This window comes from Aptenodytes patagonicus, chromosome 2 (assembly GCF_965638725.1).
Source record: "Aptenodytes patagonicus chromosome 2, bAptPat1.pri.cur, whole genome shotgun sequence".
NCBI classification, from domain to species: domain Eukaryota; kingdom Metazoa; phylum Chordata; class Aves; order Sphenisciformes; family Spheniscidae; genus Aptenodytes; species Aptenodytes patagonicus.
The window spans coordinates 20,837,721-20,859,934 of NC_134950.1; positions in this window are offsets into that span (position 1 = coordinate 20,837,721).

The following is a 22,214-nucleotide window of genomic DNA, read 5'->3' on the forward strand; positions in this document are numbered from 1 at the left end:
CCATGTGAGATCTAGGACCAAACACAAGAAGCTGTTGACACTTTTACCTCTCATAATGTATTTTCAGGATCAACACTTGTATAACCCTGAAAATAACTGTAACTGACAGAGAATGACAGTTCCTATGAGAGACACATGCAGGGCTTTTTTACATGTCATGCTGCAGCCCTCTCCTTTAAAATATGTTGACTAACCCCTGTTTGCCAGAGGCAATTTATATCCCTCCCTTCCTTTCAGGTGTGAAAACCAGTCTTCAAAATTGTCTTAGTGTGAAACATAAGGCTAGGAGAAATCTGTCCTGCTGTAGTGACTTGTTTCATAACCACAAATATCACTACAGATTTAAATGTCTGTTATCCAGTGACTTGTAGTGCTAGAAACAGAGACACGATATCATTACATGATGGAAGTTTTGCCATGAAGTACTAACTCAAAATGTGAGTCTGGAACTTGTCATCGTGTTTCAATGTGCAGAAATGATATCTTCTGTCATTTTTAGTGGTTTTAAACCACCTATAAAAGGACTTCATCCTGAGACTGGTACTTAAGAGGAGTGTGGAAAGACCCACTAACCACAGGAGTGGGTGGGAGATGGAGGGGAAGGGCTTTGCAGTCCTAAAACCAACATAAACATCTCCCATCACATGGCTTAGCACCTCCTTATCACATACAGTTGAACACTCAACCCCTGCTCACGTGGTGGTTTATGTAATGGCAGAGGGGGTGCAGGACATGCAGGAGAGAGCCGCCCTCCTGCCCCTCAGGAGCAGGGCATGCCACAGGCTGGGTGAGCTCTCCCAGTGGCATGGAGATGCACTCTCAAATGCATGAATGTTAATCTCAGAAAAAGCACAAATGCCAAAAATCATGCTACTTCATCAACAAAAATGGTCACTAGCAGCACTATCAACTGCGTCAGACTCATCAGCATCTGAACACTGAGGGCAGGAAAATATCTACTTTAATTCCTTTTCCTCAGCTGTCTAATTTGTGTCTAGTGTATTGTGTAGGTTGCAACTAGTTGGTAATAGACATTAGTAGTAGATGGCACGACCATGTGTCTTTGCAAACAGGAATGTGGGTATGAAAAGGTATTTCTTGCACTTTCCTGTTTTTTACATAGATGTAGCAATACTTCTATAAACATTCTTACACTTGTTGAGAGTACTTGATTTTCTTTTTAAGAAAATATTTTGTTAAGTGGTTATGCATGGAAAACATCAAATAGTAATAATAAAAAGCCAGATGAAGTGAGGATTAGGAGGCAGGATTAAAATTAAATAGCTACAAAAGCAGTAATGGCAACATATAAATAATGTACATTAAATCACATGATCAGCTAAAGTCATCTGTATTTTATCTGTACAAAATAATCCTAAGAGATGATGATAACCTGAACTGGAGATGTTCAAAAGACTTCATTGTTGAAAATTGCAATCATATGTTTTGAATCTTTTGAATAAAAATCCCGAGGCAGATAATGTTGCACTTAAAATTACAAAGGAAACAATAATGTAATTGTCAGCTACATCTATACTAATACATTATCCAACTGTAGAACACATGTCCTAAGAAAAGGCCAGATTGACAGTCATGAGTATGCAGGTGCCAAAAAAATAAAAATCATTGCAGAAACTAGCCAGAACAGCACATCTGCAGGAGAAAAAAAGTAGATTGTGGATCTGGCAGTAGCCACTACAAAAAGAGAAGTAATATGTTAGTTGATGGTAGGAATTTAGCAGATCTGAAGCCAGTTTTGTACTGGCTTCAGTAAGATTAACATACTGGGAAGAAGTGTCTTTATCTGGGGAGAAGGACTGTGGATGCCAGGAAAACTGACTGCTTTTCGGGTTTCATGGAGGTCTTCTTTCTGAGACAAGCAAAGTGTCCAATTTTGCAGTCTCGAGCACTTTTTATATCTGTTTCTTCAAAAATGTCACATAGTCTTGTTTGCAAATAATATGCGAAATGCCCTGAAGGCAATAATCAGATAGCAAATAAATACTACAGTGAGGAAAGAAAATAATAAAATCCTACATGCAATAGAATATCCACTGCCTGTATAAATACAGCCCAAAATCTCTCTCGTGGCCACTGTGCTCCACGAGATGTTAATTCTCTGCATCTCATCACTGCCCTATTTGAAGCCCTTCTCAGGTCACTCTTTGCCCATTGCTGCAAAAAAAAAGAGATCTCTGTTTGCTCTGTTTTATGAAAGGAAAGTAGGGTGCTCTCACACAAATACAGAATCTCTTGCAATGAGATGATAAATGATTTGTTCATTTCTTAAGGACTGACATTGATATGTAAATCTTTTTGATATGTTTATGTTCAATGTTGGTGCCAGTTCTAGGCTTTTAAAAGGAACTCTTCACTTTTCAAGCTGTCAGTCTGAGAAACATTCAAGAGTTTGAGCATGCAAATACTCATAACCACTAGCACAACATGCAGTGCCAGGATATAAAATATCCCTTTGTCTTTACATCACCTGTGCATACCTGCTATAAGGCGTTTCTGTCACTGTTGATTCTCCCTGACCTCTAATTCAGTAAGGACAGAAAATGCACTCAGTTTGTCTATATGTCTGTACATCTACATTTTTTGTATACCTAGCTACAGGAAGGTCACACAAAGTAACCTGCAACTGCTATGCAGATTTCACCAGTATCAAATCTATCTTAAGTCTGGGTGCAGAGAAGTGGTGACGGATCTAGTCAAATATCTTGGGCTCCATCCCTTATAAGCATTTCAGCAGTAGGCCTACTACCTTTTTTTCTCATTTTCATTTCAAGAACAAGCAACAGTCTTTTTAACTTAAAAACACAATTCCTAAGATTACTTTGTTCTTCCAGAAAGGGAAGAGTTTTATGTGACTTTGTACTTATTGAACTAAACAAGGCATGTTGCAGTAAAACTGCTATGCAAAGCATCTCTTTACCTTGTACTTAATTTTAGAATTAAGAATACAGAAAATCACATACTGAGTCCTGAGGCTACTAAAACACATTACCTGGAAAAATTTTATCATCTTTTGAAGAGACTTCTTCTAAGTTACATGCTGAATTATAAACATTTTCATTGTTTTTTGTTGTTGTGCCATAAAATAATAATAAAAAATTCATGGATATTTTACTATTTTGAGCATCGCATATATCTTTTGATTATAATTTCTATATTAAGGTCCATATTACACAGAATTTTTGTTCCTGAGTCCAGTGTATCTATTATAGCCTGTAAAATGCTCAACGTTAATACTATGTCTAAAGGTTTGTAATACATTTCAATGGAAATGCTTTTTCTATCACTGCAATCTTCCCAAATCAAAATGACTGTATGTGTGTGCATTAAGCTGTATGGATAAGAACAAAGCTATGTAACTAAAAGCAAGCAATATCTGTTTTCTTGAAACTTCCTCTAAAAACATCACAAGATTTCTGAGAGTTATGGAGGTTAGCCAAATTTCTGGGCAACGTCCAGTCCTGGTCTGTGCTACTCTGTGAGATAAGCTGACTTCTTACAACTAGACTCCAAAATCCAGTATTTATGGCACAAATTAAGTCATCTTTTAAAACTCCTCTTTTCTGAATATTTTTTCAGACCTATTTTATGCTTCTGAGCAATTAATATTATTTTTTACAGCTATTTTCTAAAACACCTGAGAGCAGATGTTCAGCTGCTAGGGCTCCATCAACTGTAATTTACACTGAAGCAGCTATTCCCAATTAGGGTGGAATATTAACATGTCTGAGAGCTACAGTCTGGTCTAAGGAGAAAGCAGAACTGAACCACCAGAGAATCTAATGAACCAAAGCTGCCAATTTATTCAGTGCTAGACAAGAAATAGCTGCAAATCTCATAATACTGTCACAAAAATCCCTCCAGAAAGCAATACAATGTGTCTGTTTGCTGCACACATCCCTATCAAATAGAATCAGGATATTAAAAATGAAGCATTTCTTTTAGAACAATGAGAACATTGCAGGTGAGATCTGGCCAAACACATATCATAGTTAAAGACAGGCTTTCTGCTGATTTCAAAGGGCCTAGACATGCTGTTCATAAGCAGAAACATGGAAACAGCCCTTTATACATACATACAAATATATATGCATATATATATGTATGGCAGTTACCCATATATGAAAGGAGAGTAGACTGTAGGGAGAAAAAGAGGGAGACAGAGAGCCTCTGGATAACATAAATGAACATTCAGGTTATCACTGATTGTTTTTTGACACTATTAACACTCAGCTAAACAGAAGATTGGGGTAGATTTTAAACTCAGTCACTTCTACACTTCACTGGTGGTAAGTTTTTAATGCAAAGATGGGAGGTCCAGAACGACTCATAATAGGAGCAGTGAGTTGGGCTCCTAGCTTGGGTGCTCTGTATAACTGCACTTACTGCCCTGTACTGACAATATAAGGAGCTCTGGCAACTAGCAAAGGATTCTGGACTGGGTTTCTGTGCTAAAACATGAGCCCTTCCTACAGAGTCTGAGCTGGAGCAGAATTTAGACCTATCCATGCATAGTTTTGGGAAATGGTAAAGACGTACCCAACAACTCCAGGACAGGCTGCAAATTTCAAATGAAAGTGGTAGTCATAAATTGACAGTCTTCATATGTTCTGACCCATAAACCACTCATCACTCTCTCTCGTTTCTACTATACAGCAAAATGAAGAAATCACAAGAGACAGCTTTCGGTTTAAATTTTTTTTGCAGGGTCAGACTGATGACAGGAACATCTGGCAATTCAAAGTGGCATACTTCTAATAGCTACCTAGGAGATGAGGTGTGAGAAGCACTATTAGTCAACTGAGACGTAAAAAATTGACTAGACATGACAGAAGAGAGAATCATAGATTTTAAATACAGCCAGTTGTTGCTTTGAAAATAAAATAACCAGCCTTAGTGATGGCTTGATTATCATATTGGCATCCTGTCATCTTTTTATCCAGTTAAGAATAAAATTGTTGATAGCCTGGTATTTAGTGTTTATCTACTGTGTATTTTAGGGTTATTGAGTTACACTTGAAGGCCAAACTCATCTGCAGTGTAAGTGACAAAGCACAAGCTACATTCTACTTAATCTCTGGACAGGTGTTGGAAAGAAGGCCAAATAGTGACATATTTATCAACACCTCTGCTTAGAATTCTTTGCAAGTGACGTATTTTCCACATCGGCCAAAGCTATTTGCTCCTGACACTCTGTCTGTTAGAATAGAATCATCTTCAGTACCACTAAAATAGAAAGTTACATTTTTTTAATCATCAAGGAAGATGAATCACTGCAATGAAGGAGCAGGAAAAAATGTATGCCCTGTCAAATTAATGCATTATCAGCCAAAATAAGTACTTTTCTTATCGTGCATGTTTTCTGACCTCTCAGTGCCCTATAATTACATTGTAAATGAAGGAAAAATGCTGCTATATTAAATAGAATAATATCATTTTCTCAACCACTAATGGAACTTTTGTCACCCTCTGACCGACAAACTCTATTTTAAATTGCTGGAAAGCAATCTTTAAAGTACCATTCATATCTGCTGAACATCTTATTTATTTTTCACTTTTTAAACTTTATATATCATGTTTTCTAAGGCATTTGCAGCCATCTGAAAACCACACACATTGAAAAAACCTAGGTAAGAATTCTGCCCAACAAAGCCCTCAGTGTGCCTCAAAACCACACGTTACCTCAGCCCATCTCTAGTACTGCAAGCCCAAACTGGCATTCAAATATAATTGTTCATGTCCCCAAACTTCAGAAAAAAACCCAACAACCTGAGATCTTTCAAATTTGATTTTCATTGTTTTGAAGCTCTGGATAGCACTTGGGTCATGCTTTCATAGTTTTTGACAAAACCATGGAACTGCTTTTTTTGCAAATTAAAGCCGAGATCCTCATATTTACAAAAGAGTTTGGGTAATACAGCCTTCTGAAAAAGCATCAAATACAAAAGCAAACAATTGCAAAATCAAGAGCATTATCTTTATATCACTACCACATTTCATAACATATCTCCTTGGTACCTCTAAGCCTTCCAAGAGTTAGAGTTATAACCGTAGTATACAGTGACACTATTTATACAATTCATTTTAAAGTTGTGAATCCTGAACTCAGCTTCTGAAATTCTGACATCTTTAAAATACTCACATCTTTAAATGTGTCCACTAAAGCATAAGAAAAAACTAAGACATTGTTGCAACCTTAAGTCTGCTTGAGGTTTTGCGTTTCCAGATATAGCACCTAATGCACAACTTTAATAAAGCAATTACTTTCAGTACTTCGAATTAAAGAAATAGAGATAAGAACTCTTAGAAGGATGGGTGAATTGAAGTGACATTATTCTGTGAAAAAATGGCTCTAAAGAGTATTGTGAAGCTCAGTGCTAATGTGTTAATTAGGTTACTAACTGACTATTAAATTATGGTTAGATTATTAGTGGTCCACTTCAGACCTTCAAAGGTAATTCTGTAGCCCATTCACATAGTCTGAAGATGATGGCATTTGGGAGACTTCCATCACATCCAGATGACTGGAGGCAAGTAATCAGTTTTGTTGTTTATGGAAGAATAGAGTCCATCTCAAATTAAAAAAAAAAAGAGAGTATGAATCCTCCATCTGTATGGAATCTAGTACTCAATTATTGCTAGAGTTCCTTGATATATGGAGCTGAGGAAGGCCAGGCTCTTAAATACCTATATTTGACTACCAAGAAAGGGGAAGAATGATCCAAAAAGGCAGGAGAAATATATTGGCTTTATAGAAAGGCAAAAATATGTCAGAATACAAGTTCTGCCATGAAACTTGTCATACTTACTTGCCATTGAGAACACACCTGACCTCCAAAGAGAATGATCATCTGGGGAAAAACTTGTAACCAAATGGAATGTTTTCAGGAAAGACATAAAACAGGGAAAAAAGAAAAAAAAAAAAGAGAGAGAGAGAGAAACGCAGATGTGAAGAAATCAGTAGTTAAAATGCAAATTGTTAGCCCTTCCAAAAACCTCCTTTTCATTGATATTGGGAGACAAGACATCACTAGTCAAACATACAGTTTTCATACTGCTGTCTCTTGACAGCCAGAAGTTACTCCCTCACCAAAGCCCCTGGATTTTAAAGGAAGGATCAACAGTATAATGTAATATTTTATTTTAAATTTAATTCTAAGCTTCTTTTTACCTTTTTCAGAAACTGATGTCCTAATTTTTTTCCCCATCAGAATGATTTATTAAAGCAGTGGGTATTATTCAGTTTTGTCATGCTTTGTAATCTTCACCCAGAAGAACAAGCTCTGGATTTAAAGAGGGTATTTGAATTCAGAGAGTTTTGCTCTGAAAGTAGCGGCTGATCTCCATATGTTACTGTTTCATGTGCCTGTACCATGGCCAGATAGGAGAAAAAAATCTACTTTCAATCCAGCCCCAAAATATGTTATTGCAATTTCCTATACTTTTTAGCAGTGTTGTTTATAGCAAGTGCCTGTCTCCTAATTCCACAATCTGTTCCCATGATCTCTCTCAGTAAATCCAAGATGCAGTACATGACTATACTCTTTCCATTTTTGTTGGTTCTCTGGGAGTAAAGCAATGTTGCCCAAAAATTGGGGTAGGCACAAGGAAAAAGCTGGAGACACCTGACAATTATTTTACATCTTTTACATTGTTATCTAATCTTCCATTTTCAAGAGAGAAGTCTCTAGTCTGTATGGCTGCAGAAGAAAATAAAACCCAAAGCAAGCATTTCTAGCACGTTTCCCTATGCTGATAGAGACTCAGAAGCTCTAAGGTTGAGGAGTGAACTCAATTATTTGGTTCTGCTCTGATTCAGATTCTTCTCATACTTTATATATTACTAAAGTTAAATAGGTTATTAGTTAATGTGGACTATCTAGGGAACAAGAAATCAAGAGAGATATCAAAATCACATGGTAAATTTGCAGACAGCGAGAAGATTGGTGCTATTTTCTTCAAAAAGCTGCACAGAAAACATAACAGAATTGGGGAACCATTTTCATGTGACTGTCAAATAGAGATTATCAATAATGATACACATATATACCTAAATATTATATAGACATATGTAATATATAGTACATGTGTATATATAATACAAAAATACTGAAAAGCACTTTCATCCTGCAGAGAAAAGTTGTATCTGGACACAAAAATTTCGCATAAAAAATGACATGAACAGAATAAATCAAATTAGCCAAATTACATGTATTTAGGTTTTTATTCTCCCTTCTCGAGTGCTTGATCTAAGACCCACCAAGGGAGTTCTATTGGGTCAAAACTCAGTCATCATTGCAGTGGAGAAAGGATATCAGAGACATAGAAATGCCATTCAGAATTAATGTCTTAACTAACACACAGACCTCTCTCTTTTCCATCTTAATATTCAAGTCAAGGTTTCTCAAGGCTCTGGTTAAACACACAAACACCAGATGATTACTGGCTGGTATGAAGCCCAAGGCCTCTATAAGTTAATGAAGAATGACTGTTCCAAGATGGATAGCTGAAAGCGCTTAAGATTAACTCTTTTCATGGGGATTTTCTGGGAGAAATATTTCAAAATTATATTTCTAAGCATTCTCTGAACACAAGTAACTTCTCACGTTAATTATAGGAATGTTCTGTATGAATAGGAAGTCATGACTTTTTTGGCCTGTCACTACAGAAGCCACTGTTTCCGTCAATAGGACTGCTAATATACTAAGAATCCATGTTGATGGCAAAGTCATCTGCATTCTTTCTTTGCATGGTCAATGCAGCTGCATTTAATTATTAAATTTAAAAGCCGTCTATTGTTTTAAGATGTCCATATAAATTAAATATTTCTGTTTGAGGCTACTAGCAGTATGGCAGGTACTTCTAGCAGGCCTTGAGCTGTGCAGGAAAAAGCAGAATTTCCAAGCAGGAAATCCATGGGAAGGGGTGGGTTGTGAGAATGGGCTATTTCTGTGCAGACAAGGTCACTGTTAAACCAAGTTTGCCACTTAAGCTGCCACCTCCCCCAGGCAAACCCTACCAGCATCCTCAATATATGCAACTAATTTGCAGGCTCACAGCCTGTTCTTTGAGCCACAAGGTGTCCCCTTGTACACAACTCCCAGATCTACACCCCTTTCCAAGCCCCAGGGCCAACCCTTGAAATACTACCTCCAGTGCCCACAGTCTCTCCTGCCTGGTCTGATTTTGTGCATCTCTGTCTCATACACCAGCCTCCCTAGACTAAGGTATTTGCCCTTCCACAGGCATCCAGATCCACAATCCATCTACGTACCCTGGTCATGCTTATGCCAAGTTGATCTGGACACAGGGGCCTCCTCATTTACCAGAGGCTGAGGGAAAATGCTGGGGGAGGGAAGCCTGAAGAAACGCCTTTCCTCTCCAGCACCCCAGGATGAGATGGGAGAAGAGGAAAGCCTGTTGCAGTTGGGCACAGAAGAAGGCAGTCCCTGCCACAAACAGACAGGCCACCGCCTGCGTTGAGAGGAGAGAACAGGAGAACCTGCTCCCATCTGCTGTCCAGTCTGGCTCTGCTCGCAAGGCGTTTCACTTATCACAGTTTGCAAACTTGAGCTATACATAGTATGTGATGGAAGAAGAGATAAGATAGACTAATATGCAGATAAGTGGCTAGATTTTTTTTTCTTAATTTACTGTGGCAAATTGATTTCCTTCAGCCTAAGGGCCTTATGTATTTTCTCGAGCACACAGCAACATTCTCTGGACAGCAGCAGAAATAAGAAAATGTAAGGCAGTTCATTTTTGATGGCCCTTTCTCTCTTTTGCCTGCATAGACACAAAATTTCTGTCATAAGACCAAGAAATTTTAGAGTGATTAAGACAAAAAGAGTTGACATGGAGGAGATCACAATGACTGGACACATTAGCTTATATCTTAGGACAAACAAGGCAGAATTTTTGTTTGTTAATCTTTATTCCTGCAGTACAGCTCTGGGCAAACTTTATATACTCATTACAGGAGAACCAAAGATAATTTGTCCTGACCCTTTGTTCTGATTTAAAAGATGACTTCCACTTATTTATTTTGAAGTACTGTTGTTTTACCCTTGGGATCAGAGATGAACCAAATCCAAAGGCCCTAATTCAGGGCTTATTGACTTCAGTGGCCTCTTTTCCTCAGACTTTACTGGAAGTCTCTGGCACACTGAAATCATTACCCTGAAAACTTTACTGTACAGAAGTAATTCTGCCAGAGACACCAAGTAATTTCCATGGGACGATTAAAACCTGCTTAATTTGCTCATGTGACCAAGTTTGAATTTGATGTAATAAGAGTGGCTGGAACAGCAGTGGTTATCAAAGTGGATTAATGGGCTTCGGGGAGTCACTGTCAAACTCTGATACAGGTGGCTTATGCTAACAACTTCCTATGTGTAACGGCACATCCCACATCTGTGAATATAAACCAGAAATTATCAAGATAACAGCAAAAAATATATTTTAATGTCTACTAACACTAAAAAAAAATAAAGTAAAAAAGGAAAATGTATAGTTTAAAGAAGGTTGTTTTTATTTCAAAGCAAACATCAGTTTAAATTTTTTAAAGCTTTGTTAGCAACAGCTTTATAAAAGCTGTACTTTTTAAATGGACTATGTCACCTCATCCAGGTCTGGCAAACATTTGGCTTTTAGAATTACATTTATTTCAGCTAAAGAATTAAAATAAATTCTTTACATGTGATTATATAGCTTCTTTGTAAAAGTCACTCCTTCCATTTATTTTTCTATTTGTTCTGTTAGGTTGTCAATCCACAATAAAAACAAAACTGTTCCTTTCAAATGATCACAGAGATCATTTATTAAGCATCCTTTATTAAGCCTGTTCTGGGCACGTAGAGCTTCTGAATTAAATATAACCAGAATTAAGTGTGGTAGTAAAAAAGCTCATGTTACCTATTTCCCAACCAATTTGTGTGTATTTGATTTATGATGATTCTGAGAAGTTCTTGTGCATAACCTCATATCTGTGTACTTTACTACAAGGACTTGATCAGTCAAGAAGGATATTAGACAACATTTTTATTACCAGCTAAGACTAATGCTATAAACTCAGGGATTAAACAACATGTACAGACTCAGGTCTGGACATTTCAGTTTTCAAGTCTCATCGTCAGAGCTCATTTATAACATTCTCCCCCCTGGCTACAAGTGTAGATTTACACACTGTCATTTTCATGGAGAAGTGGTCAAGCTGAAATATTTTCACAAGCTTTGCTGTATAATAAAGGCAGATTTCAAGAGTATCCCCAACTTAGTCCAAAACTGTAAGGGATTTTCTCTCATCTGTATCAAAGCAATAACTCATCAACACTTTGAAACAGAGTGGGAAACGTTTCCTTTTCCTAAAGGCATAGTTTGAGTGTAAACTCATCTTAAAATTGATATTAATCTACTTGCTTACTCTTAACAAGAAACAATTTCAAAAACATATCTTTATATTACATTTCACTTACGTGAGTCGATATGTTTTTTGCTAAGATCATCCATGGTCCAAGGCAAAACCAAAACCCACTGTTCTGTTTCCTTTCTTCCTCCTTGTGTTCATTTGTTTTATTTATAAATTAAAGATTATTCAATTTGTTTCAGCTACCATTGGGCATTGTGGGAGGCAAAGGGCATGCCCTGCGCAGGTGGGTGCCCCTCAGTTTGCCCATGGTCGGCATTAGCCAGATGTGACCCAGCTCTCCTCTGCAAACCCAGAGGTTGCATTAATGGGCCGTTAAATCCAACCCAAATTGTCCAGCTGAGAAACTGGAAACAGAGCAGCCAGACACCGCTGGATGGCTTCCTGGCCACGGCTGGCCTGTGTCCCGTTAGCAGAGAGCAGGGAGGGCATGAGCTCAGCTGTGCTCACACACCCCCAGTGCTCCTGCAAAGCCCAGCCCAAAGGGGCTTCCTCCACTGGGAACTTGCTTTAATCCCTATTCAGCAGGCAATAAAGAGAGTAGTCTGTCAGCTTCTTTGGCCTTCATCCTTCTGGCTTTAAATTCCCTAGGTTTTTAGCCCTCTTGCCACATTTTAAGATACTTTGGAAGAACAGTTAAAAATCAGGAAATTTTCTACTATTGGACATCATAGACACCACCCCTGTCACCCAGTCTTTGGTCATGAAGCCTGTAATTGTTACTGGACAGTCAATTTGACCTCACTAGGATAAAAAGATCCCCAGGATCTCTCACCTTCTCTGGGCCCTGGTTTCACTGCAGGTGAAATAGTGGGCTCTCAGCCCATGCCAGGCATGTTGAATCTTTTTTTTTTTCACTGAGAACCAGTAATGTTTTTGAGCATCGTAAGACAAGTTCTGTGCATGTATCATCCTTTTTATCAGTCAGAGAGATTCTAGGGAGATTACATTCTTTTCCAGTATTACCAGAATGTCATAAAGATGTTAGTCTTTTCTATATTAAAAGCAATGGGATGTTTGCCACTGGTTTTAATGAGGACAGGATTAGGGCCAAAATCCTAACTGAAGGGTTGTTTTTTTAAAAAGAAGAATTATTTCATACCAATGTTCTCTTAGTTGTGCTTTATCTGGCTAAACTGCATACTCTGTGTTAAGTATTTGTTTTTAACTGGATAAGGCCAAAATCATTTTGGTTGGCAATTACTCTTAAATGAAGAAACCCTGAGAAAGTCTTCATAAAAGAATTGTGCTAAAACCTTGGTTTTAAGCACAGTTTAATATTTTAATAATTTTATTTAATATTGCATTTTTTAAAAATCTATTTGATTGTAATATTGAATAGAAATTGCATCCTCAAATAAAATAGCTTGGACTAAGGAACTATATTCTCAGTCCACATTAAGCTAGTTTTTAAATTCTGTGACAAATGCTTTTGTTTGTATAAAGTAGTTTGTGTGTACTACACTGTCTTAGACACTTCTTCATGACTGCAACCACAAGCTTTTTTAACTCAGATCCTGAGAGTTATTTTATTTTTATTTTTGTCTTTGGTTCCAACTGTGCAAATTGATCAATCTTAAAATTTATAAGAATTGCAATTGTAAAAATGTCGAAATATGCTTGAGAAACAGGCCATTGACAACAAGATCCAAACAGATTTTTCCCTACCATTTTATCAGTTAAAACAGAAAGGTAAAAACGCTAAATAAGAAATAAAAATATATTTAATTATTTATTCACTTGAACACTCTCCAATGTCCTATGAAACATCTAAGGTTACAATAATGAAGATAAGAAAGAACATGCTGTCTTCCTATATAGCTTAAGTTTTACTGTGAAGTTTAACAGCTCATTATGTATTATTTTTACTAGTGGTAAGTCAGTTTTTTCTTTTGATTTTCTGATGTTTCATAGAGTGATCAGTGGGAAACAGTATTGAAACCATATAAAAATTGTAATCCCTCAAACTGGTATTTTTTTATGTGACACATTTTTAATTAAGCCACTTACTGTTTTGTCTTACTATGTTTCTCCCTTTTAATTCGTGGTGACCCTTGATTATACTTTGTGAATGACTGTGAAATGTCACTGGTACAGCTGCAGCAAAACTTACATTTCACTTACTGAGTTTGACAGCCTCTTACCCATCTGCACATCACTGGTGTTGCCAAGCTATGGAGGCATACATTTCTGTTAAGACACATAAAGTTTGAGTTCAAGATCTTAAGTTATTTTTTCTAAGTTATCTGCACTATATATTCTCTCTTACCTTACATTACTTTAGAATATTTTATATAAAATGTCCATATAACTTACAATACCTTATAGTATATTACAAAATACTATGGAGAATGATACGGAGTCAAGAATGATATGGTAGCCAAGCTCAGTTTTCTTAAGCAAAATCATCAGATATTGCTTTCATTGTTCCTTACAACACACACAATTACAGATACTTAAGAACCCATGGCTTCAACTATTAGCTAATTAGCTATTAGCGCCTACAGACCTAATCCAAACTGATTGAAAACAACATAAGATTTTCAGTTATCTGCATGGAATTGGTTCCTATGAGCAGTACAGCTTTCTTTACTTGAACATATGATAAAAAGCAAAACACTTTCATATCAAAGTAGTTCTGATGGGGCACAAGACAACAGTTTATGAAGGAGGCATATCCCTGGTTTGTTTTTTTTTTTTCCTAAATTTAAGATGATTGGCTGGCTTTGAGATTTCCTGTGGAAATTATGAGGGCATTATATATTTAAATCCTTTAAGCATTCTTAGAAATCTAAATTTCTGTAAGTAACAGTTCATTTTGCACCCCTATCTGAATGAGAAAATGAAATTTCTCCCAGAAAAAAATATCTGAATGTGACTTTAACTGCATGCACATACTTAGAATTCACTCGACAGCATTTTATTCTAGTGATGAAGTTCAAAAAGGCTTAGTTGTCAAGGAAAAAAAGCTGATTTTGCAGTTATCAACAAAGATAAAAATAGCTACATAAAGCTGCTCCTAATGGGTTAGGTGATACTGTCAAAAATGAGGGGAAAAGGTATTGCTTTTAATCTTTCAACCATAAACCATTATATTGTACTATTATAGCAATACTATTCCATTTTATAAACTGTCATTTGTAATAAAACAGTAAAATTCTCTGCATTTGCTGTAGATTTACAACATATCTCCCTGGTTTAGTTCTGGAAAGCATTTGAGGTGACCTATTGCTTGATTTTGCTCATTATTTGAGGCAGGGTTGAAAGCCAGACTTGGGTTTATTACTGTCACCTCATCTGAGGGAATGGCCCCTGGCTTTCAGAGGCTCAGTGTATTTTTCCTTCTGCTACACTGAAGTGTTTCAAGATTGTACTGAGAATACTACAGCAATTCAGCTCTGAGCTAAAGTGCTGGTCTGTATTTAGTTTTGTTCTGGTGTATGAAAGGCCTGTGACATATATGGACAAAATTATCTTATTGGCTTGATTTTCAGGAAGTAACAAATACTTGAAATTCTAATAGCACACTTTCTTTTTCTTAAATTAATTTTTCCATCTCCAGGCTTCTGATACTCCATCCGGAAGTTTCAGATCTAACTGTGTCTTCCAAAGGTTTCCTAGCATTCTGTCTCAGTGATTTGTACTTGAGGTAAAACCCTGGTCCTACTGAAAATAAAAGTAGCACTTGATTTTGTATTGCTAGTAAAATGTATCCAGGAAGCCCAAGGAAAAGAAACCCAATAAAAATGAGAATCTCATTTTGGGATCGAGCCAGTACACATTTCTCTCAGAAGTATCAACAAAATAGCCCATGCATTTTCCCTGGCTTAAACTTTACTATCAGATACATAGTTAAAAATCCTTTTTCCCCCTGTGTAAAACAAAACCAGAAGGCAACACCCAGTTGATTTCCATGATCACAGCATGGACTTAGACAACTGCGTCGGCACACCTGAAATGGAAGCTGTGACATGGGGCAGATACAAGTGGTCAAAGAGTTCATTCAGTTGAGTGGTCAAGTTATTTCTGCTGAAGTATTTGATCCAGCAAACAACAGCTTCAGGGAAGAGCTGAGAGAAGAAAAGAAAAAGAAAGGTCGCCGCCTTCTGCTGTTATATGACTTCAATAAAATGTGGATGAGCCTTGTTTTCTTAAGGTTTTTGTTATCTTTGTGTAGTGTTACCAGAAAGCTGGTTTGTTTTAGGAAAAAAGTTGTTCTTCCTTGCTGTAATGATAGCTGTTTGCTTAAGTTTCCATTATGGGATTCTGATTTAACTTCAGAGCAAATCTAAATCACTCTTTCGGGCCACAGAATTAAGTAGGGCTCCGGGGACCTTAAGGCTCAGTACCAAGGCAGAAATGTCCTGGATCTCAACTGGAGTAAGGGCTGGGTGACTGGGATTACCCACAGACACGAAGACCTTAAGAAAATCGCCTTGGTACAACCCGTGACAGCAGGAAACATGCATGCCTATCCTAAAGAGTCAGGTCTGGTAAGATAAGAAATAACTAACTGGCTTTTGGGGTGAGGGGGATGAGACCACCCTTCCTGGCCTCTCTGTGAAGGCTGGAAAAGGAGCAGGATAGCACTAGTTTTAAGGGTGACCAATTCTTAATTTTCATAAGAAAGCGGGGTAGTGGGCTCTCTGGTAAGGGAATGGGAAATGACATTCTCAAGACAACAGAAAGAGTGTTAGTTCTGTTCAGCTGGCACAAGGAAATTTAGCTTCCTTTCCCTTTTACTGTGTCTTTTTTTAGAGAGCTATTTGTATTTTTTGATATTTCCTAATACATACACATCTGGTAAAAACATTTTTTTTTTAAAGATGCATGTGCTACACAAATATTTAGGAAGAACTGGTTTAGGGTAGTAAGAAAAAATCTCAGAGAATTAAAATTCACTGGGACACCAAACAGTTATTCTTTTGCTAATTCACAATTGAGAAAACCTATAATTTGCTTAGAAGCTGCCCAGTATTTCTGAGGTGCAACCACAGAGAACTAAAATTAGATTTACACTTCAAATCATTACCCTCATTTCCAGACAGGTGACACATTTTTCGCCTGCATAAGACCTCTCCTTTTCTGTCTGGTCTTTAATTCTGGCTACAAGGAGCTGCTCTTGAAGCCATTTCTCTGTTCAGCTTCTTGATAATGTCATGGGATGGAGTTATTCAAAATTCCTATAGACATATGTAATCAGAAAACATTAATTTTACATTAGTAGCAGTCAAAAAAGCACATTAACCCTCTTGGCTTTCCTGAGCAGCTGGGAGTGATGTCTAAATATTTTCTTTTGCAAAAGGTTTATGCCTACAACATCTGAAACCCTCACTTGCCCCGGAACCTCAGACTAACTCCTTGACAAAGAAAGTAAATCTCCTGTATTCTCATTATGGTCATCAGTGGGGCTACCTATCTGGATTCCAGAGGATGCTCACAAATTATATTACATAGCTTAAAGTTGCCACATGGCTTTCGTTCTAAATTCACAACTACAGCTATGTAAACAGGTTCCAGATTTAAGAGTCACATTTTTAATGGTTCATGATCTCATGCTGTCACTGTTGGTTGTAACATGACAAACACACTGAAGTATAAATGATACATTTACTTTAACTGATTTGATCTGTTACTTACAATACAAGGTCTTTCTCAAATTAATATATTAGTCTGACTACTGTAAATAGTACCTATGGTTTTACTGACTAATGTTTTGGTATGTTCTTTCTGAAAACAGATATTGAGTTGGTAAGACCTTAGTTAGAGTTCAGAACAACAACAAGGAATCCTGAATATCCCAGGAACCACTTAGGAGCAAGTGGGTTGACCTACTTGGGTAGGGGGATATAACAGTCAGCAATGGCTAAGAAACATCCACTAAGGGATAGTTCAGCTTATAAACTGCTTTGGACAATAAACATTTTATATATAGCTGGAAACGAAGAGACTGTTTAGCTTATATTTTCAGCAAAGACATCCAAAGAAGCGTTAAATATTGTGTTGTAATATGCAATAGTATCATCATTGTCTTTAGTTATTGCCAACATTTCAGACTCACCTTTTAATTTGCCAGTATTTATTTTTAACTAACAGGTCAATTCAAGTCAGAGTTGGAGAGACACTGAGATAAAGATTGCATGACACCTGCACGATCCCTAAATATGAGCCAGAGCTGTCTTTTACTTTGCTTTCCTGAGCACTAAAATCACCCCAGGTTCTGAAGTGCGAGAGGCAGTGATTATTACAGACATTTAATTTCTGAGCATTTGAAAAGAACAGGGTATGAGACTAAATCCTTATTGGGTTTTAATAATTAGACTTACCAACAGATTTACAGCAGCTGAAGATGTGCTGTTATCACTAAAATTAGATACTGGCCTGATTTTTCAAGGGAGAAATAGCTAATAGAGAGTGCGACTATATTGGTATTGCTAATGAAAATGTTTTCTCACCCAGGCTTTCAGTCCTGGACTTGGCCTACGTTTTCTTCATATGCTCAGACTTTTCTCACATTAGGCCAGCTCTACTGGTAATGTACATTATCGCAATGACCTCATTCTCATGTAGTTCTTTACATTTCTCAGAATTTGGAGAATGAAGGACAAATTCATTTGGCTAGGATAGAATTAAATAGACACTTAGGTCCAGAAAAATTGGAAACTTACTTGTTGATGCTGGCTACAATAACTATCTATTTTTATTGTATTGTTTTTCTTTGCAATACACCGTTACAAGTTGGAAAACACCCTAAAACTTAAAAACGAGCTCGGAATGCTGCAGTCTAAAGCATTAGCTTTACTCCCCACTAGAGCTATTGACAGCATCTATTAGCTGTGTTAAATAGTGCAGAAAATGTAAAAATTAGACACATCTTCATTTTGAATTAAGCCCTACCTTGTGTTGTAAGTATACTTTTAAAAAAGTACAGCAAAATACTATTGTGTACATACAGTGTGGCAACTACAACTGCAGGCTGCAAGAAAAATGTCCTAGGAAAGTGCTCTAGCTTCTGTATGGCAGGCGGCAAACAAATTAAACTTTCAATAAGGAGAAACAAAGATCCTGAAGTAAGAAGAAAGCAAAATTGACAGCTTGTTCACCACATGTCTCTCTAAGTAACGTAAATCAGTGACAAGGACTAAAATGAGATGTGTAGCATTGCTTTAATACTGTCTGCTAATGATGATATTTCACCTCTGTGTAGATGTTAGACACAATGTTTTTATTGTTGCCATAGATTTATAAATCCAGCACATAATTTTTCATCCATTATTCCAATGTGGTTTTGGTAAAGCTCATCAAAAAACATCATTCAGGAAGGATTTTTAAATTATTTTTGGTTTGATGGAGATTTGATACGAACAAATAAAATTCTGCCTCTTCTCTCATTTTCATAAGAAATAATAGCTGCTCATGGAAAGCCAAGTCAGTTCATCAAACAACTTGAAACATTATGAAAGATCTTGTACCATAGAAAATCCAATAACTGTCTTGTCACTGCAATGGGGTTAGAAAAGCCTTTAACGGACAAAAAATCATTTACCTACAATTTCAAAGTATGGTTTCAGTATACCAGTGAAGCTACTTAAAGAGATGTGGAAAGGTTAACAGCATGCCTTGTTTGCTGTAATTAGACAATAGTTTATTACAACACTTAAAATTGAGAGCCAGAGGCAAATGGTGTTCTGGTCTTATTGGTACATTTTTCACAAAGTTGGGACTGTTTTATTTAGTAAAGTTACTATTGCCAATTTACATCAATGTAATGAAACTTAAAATCTGTTCCAATGGTTTTCATTTACCACTGCATATGCAAAGCCTTATCTTTAATTAAACTGGAAGATCTTGAGGGAAATATCCCATTTGTAAAGGAGAGAGAATTCCTGTGGAAAACCAAGAAAAATGTGAGTTTCACCTTCACCCATACTGCTTTCCAGGGAGGGGTTTATCTCACCAGCAAGGAATGAAGATCTCATGTCAGTCAGAGAGAAAGATTCTCTTACATCCCTGAAGAAGGAGTGACTCACAGACATGTATTGGATAAAGCAGTGCCAGAAGACGAATGAAAGTATTAAAAGAAATACTGTGATTAAAAATTGAACTTATTTCCTGTAACATTAGTATTTACATGCTGATACACAAGATTAAACAATCATTTTATGACAAGGTTTCATTTTATGCAATATTTCATCAAATGAGATAATTGGTAGAGGCAGAATAAAAAAAAAAAATCTCTATTTAAAGTTTTTTAATGAGTTGATTTTATTTTTTAGCATCCAGAGTTCTGAGGAACTGAATAGCACTAAAAAAGTGAGACAGCACATGGACAGAAACTAGGTAAGCCAAGTTCCCAGTGTCAGCCAATTATGTTGAATATGTGCTGATTTCCTGGTGCAGGCAGATATCCCCACAGGAACAGTGTCACTCCACTTAGAATTTAACAAGCTGGAATTAACATCCACACCACTTAGTGTATATCTTACCTGCTGTATGTGACTCACAGTCACTAGTGGACTATCTGTGATATCTTTTGGTGAGTAGTTCTATAGCTTGACTACTTGGTATATAAAATACCTGCTTTTGTTAAGTTTTAGCCTGTTAACTGCTAGTTTCATTTGACCCTGTACTAGCAAAGACAAAACTGATCACTTCTGCTCTCTTCTTCTCACAGTTTTACACTCTTTAGCTAGAGCCCCACAGTCATCTCTTTTACAGCTTGACAGGTCCTAGTCTACAAAAGCTGTTCTTTGTATGGGAGCTCTTCCACACTTTCAAACATCCTTCTCTGACCCTACTCCAGTTCTTATGTCTTTTCTGAGATGGGAGGACAAGGTCAGTGCAGAGCAGGCAGGACATAGGCACCTCCTAGAATGTATGGTGGTATACCGATGCTCTGTTTATTGTGTGTTCAGCACACACCTGACTCCCCAAAGACAGATAGTTCTCACTGTCTTATTTTACACCTTTGTAGCTTGGAAACAGACCATTTCACAGGTAAGGGATTTCTTCTGCAAACTGTCTTTCCAAATAATATATTCTGTTTGGTGGTCTGTATATAACAGTAGGTCTCCATATATAGGCATGAAAGAGATAAATGTTGTTTAAACTGCATATGAAATTAAAAGTCTTATTGCTTGCCAGTAGTGAATCAGGAAAAAAACATACTTAGCTCAAAGTGGAATAGGACCATGAAGTGAAAACAAAATTAAATCCATCCTAGTAGGACAAATATATTTTCAGTCTGGAAGAAAGCATTTTTGGCTATGTCTTCTGAAGTGAGTTAGATCTGGGAAAGGAGGGAAGCTTGGTCTGGTTCTGATAGAGATTTCTATACCATCTAGAGATAGAGGAGAACTCATTTAGAAATTCAATAAAATTTGGAACAGTCTTCATCGTGAATAGGGTTTGAATAGTACCATATGTATGAATCTACAGATATGAGCAATACTCTCTACATGCTGTACAACTTGTGCTTCCAACCAGCCCCTAATATATGTAAAATGAGAAACATAACCCTTTCTTCATTCTCTTTTGCCCATTACGGATAAAATTACAAGCCCCTCTTGGACAGCATAAGCTCCAAAGCAGGGATTAATAGTTGATTCAGCTGAAGGGAGTAAAAGGTCCACAGATATCTACAGACAAAAAAATGTAGGCGCAAAGAAAGTAACACAATAGTAAGGTGTCTTTTTTAAGAAGCTGTATCTTAACAATATGCCAACAGTATATATTAAAATCAAAGACAGTGTTAAGAACACTCTTAAGGTAAGCTTAACAAACTTAGTCGCCAGCTATTCATGGGACAGACAGAATGGCTTATAAGTGTTGTATTTACCAAGAATTTGCACTGACTTAGCAACTACTTAACATGAAAATTCACTTTAAAGAACCTAGGTAAGCTTGAACAACCTTCATTTAGTTTGAAAACTAATTTGCACACAGTGAAAAGCCACCTAAAGGGATAAAAAGAAATCATCATTATTTCTATATTAAGCATCGTTACTGTGTTATATAAACTAGCTCCAGCTTAGTTTAACTCTAAACCCCACAGATCTTCAAGAAGGAAGTCTTAAAGGCGCAGGAGCAGGCTGTCCCCATACGCCGTAAGAAGAATGGGCGGGGAAGACGACCGGCCTGGCTGAACGGGGAGCTCTTGCTGGGACTCAGGAAAAAAAGGAGAGTTTACCGCTTGTGGAAGAAGGGGCAGGCGACTCAAGAAGAGCACAGGGATCTCGTTAGGTCATGCAGAGAGGAAATGAGAAAGGCAAAAGCCCAGCTAGAACGCAATCTGGCCGCTGTCATTAGAGACAACAAAAAAAGTTTTTACAAATATATTAATGACAAGAAGAGAGCCAAGGAGAATCTCCATCCCTTATTGGATGTGGGTGGGAACATTGTCACCGAGGATGAGGAAAAGGCTGAGGTACTCACTGCCTTCTTTGCCTCAGTCTTTAACAGGCAGACCAGTTATCCTCAGGGTACTCGGCCCCCCAAGCTGGAAGACAGGGACGGCGAGCAGGATGAACCCCCCGTAATCCAGGAGGAAGCAGTTAATGACCTGCTACGCCACCTGGACGCTCACAAGTCTATGGGGCTGGATGGGATCCACCTGAGAGTGCTGAGGAAGCCGGCGGAGGTGCTCGCCAAGCCGCTTTCCATCATTTATCAGCAGTCCTGGTTAACGGGGGAGGTCCCGGGCGACTGGAGGCTTGCCAATGTGACGCCCATCTACAAGAAGGGCCGGAAGGAGGATGCGGGGAACTACAGG